The following is a 2,588-nucleotide window of genomic DNA, read 5'->3' as shown; positions in this document are numbered from 1 at the left end:
CTAGCTGGGTGAGATCAAATCTCAGCGTTATATTGATTTGCATTCCCTTTATGGCCAGGGATGATGAGCATTTCTTCATGTGTTTCTTGTGAAAAGCCTGTCCTTTGCCCTGTTAGTGATTAATTTATTGCCTTTGGGAAGGATTAATTTCTTGAGCTTCTTGTATATTTTGGATAGTAAGCTTTTATCGGATGTATTTCTAATAAAGATCTTCTTCCAATCTGTTGGCTTTCTTTCAGTTTAGTAACTATGTCCTTTTTGTGCAGAAACTTTACATTTTGATGCAATCCCATCTGTCGAGTCTCTATTTGCTGTGCCCATGTGACTCCTTTCTAAAAGTTTTCTGCCTATTCCTATAAGCTCTAGTGTTTCTCCTACTCCATTTTGCAGTAATTTCAAGGTTTCAGGTCTGATGTTGAGGTCTTTGGACCACATTGAGTTGCTACTACTGCATGATGACAAGCCGGCATCCACTTTGAGTTTTCTGCATGGGCATGCCCATGACCAATTATTGAAGAGGCTACCTTTTGCTCACCATATATCGTTGGCTTCCTTGTCAAATATCAGAGAACCAATTGTATGGTTTTATTTCTGAGTCTTCTAGTCTGTCCCGCTGATGTTTGAATCTACTTTTGTGCCAATACCAACCTATTTTTTTTCTATGTATGTGGTACTGAGTTATCGAACCTGAGTCTTCGTGCATGCTAGGCAAGCATTCTACCACTAGGCCAAACTCCCGCCCCCCCCCAACCTATTTTTTTTATTACAGCTTTGTAATGGAGCTTAAAGTCTGGAATGGTGATACCACCAACATTTTTTTCCTGCCTACTCCTATATATTCTAATGTTTCTTCTACTCCATTTTGCATTAATTTCAAGGTTTCGGGCCTCACGTTGAGGTCCTTTGATCTACATTGAGTTGATATTACTGCATAGTGACAGGCTGCCATCCACTTGTAGTTACATGCCTATGGATGCCCAATTTTCCCAATACCAGTTATTGAAGAGGTTATCTTTTATACACTGTATATCCTTGGCTCCCTTACAAATATTAAGAGCTGGAAGTATTTGGCTCTCTTTCTGCATCTTCTGATCTATTCCATTGATGTTTAGGTCTGTTTTTATACCAAGATGTTTTAAATTATTATAACTATGCAGTAGAGCTTAAGGTCTGGGATTGTGTTACCATCAGCATTTTTTGTTTTCCCAAGAACTGCTTGGTTTAGTTTAGGTCTTTTGTTGTTCCATATGAATTCTTAGATTGTGTTCCCTTATCTCAATCTAGAACATCATTAAGATTTTGATGGATATTGTGTTAAACCTGTGATTCTATTTGGAAGAATGGCCATTTTCACAATATTAATTCTAATTATCTATCAGCAAGAAGGTCTTTCCTTTTCCTGATATTGTCTTTGATTACTTTCTTCCAATATTTATAGTTTTCACTGTACAAATCTTTCGCTTCCTTGATTAAGTTTATTTCCAGATATTTTATTTATTGAGGCAATTACAAATGGAGTACTTTTCCTGATTTCCCTCTCTACTTGTGTGTTGTTAGTATACAAAACAATTCTGAGTTTTGTGAGTTAATTTTGTATCCTGCTACCTTGCCAAAATTATCAATAAGCTCTAGGAGTTTATGGATAAAGTTTTTTGGTCCTTTATGTATAGTATCATGTCATCTGCAAGTAGGGATTGGTTGACTTCTTTTCCTATGTGAATCTCTTTTATATATTTTTCTTGCCTTATTGCTCTGACTAGGTATTCCAGAATTATATTGAAGATGAGTGGATACAGTGGGCATTCTTGACATTTTCCTATTTTATAAGAAATGGTTTTAGCTTTTCACCTTTCAATATGATTTTGGCTATAGTCCTCTCATAGATGGACTCTATTACTTTGAGGCATATTCCTTCTATTCATCACTTTTCTAGACCTTTTAACATGAGTGGATGTTTTGTGTAAGGCCTTTTCTGCATCTACTGAGATGATTATGAGGTTCTTGTCCTTGGCTTTGTTGATATGATATACTATGTTTATTTAATTATATTTGTTAAGCTAGCCTTGCATCTCTTGGATCAAACCTACTTTGAAATGAGAGTAATAGTGGCTTCATAAAATGAGTTTGGAATTTATCCTTTTTCTATTTCACAGAAAAGTTTGAGGACCAACAGTTCAACTTTAAAAGTCTTATAGAATGCAGACATGAATCCTTTGGGACCTGGGCTTTTCCTTGATGAAAGATTGTTGATTATTTCCTCAATCTCATTGTGTGTTGTAGACCTGTCTAAATGGTTCATATCTTGTTGGTTCAGCTTAGACATACTTTAGAATTTTGCCAGTTTTGGGGCCTGAACTTAGCACCTGAGAACTTCCTTGAGCTTTCTCAAGGCTAGAGCTCTACCACTTGAGCCACAGCACCACTTTAGGCATTTTTCTACGTATGTGGTACTATGGAATTGAACCTGACTCATCATGCATACTAGGCAAGCACTCTACTATTAGGCCAAACTCCCAGCCCTTGAGTATAGGTTTTGATTTCTGGGATGTTTGTTGTAATATTTCCTTTGGCAACTCTGATTTTGCTAA

This window comes from Megascapheus bottae, chromosome 6 (assembly GCF_031878675.1).
Source record: "Megascapheus bottae isolate mThoBot1 chromosome 6, mThoBot2.hap1, whole genome shotgun sequence".
NCBI lineage: Eukaryota > Metazoa > Chordata > Mammalia > Rodentia > Geomyidae > Megascapheus > Megascapheus bottae.
The sequence above is the reverse complement of the archived record's forward strand: the minus strand, read 5'-3'. Positions refer to the sequence as shown.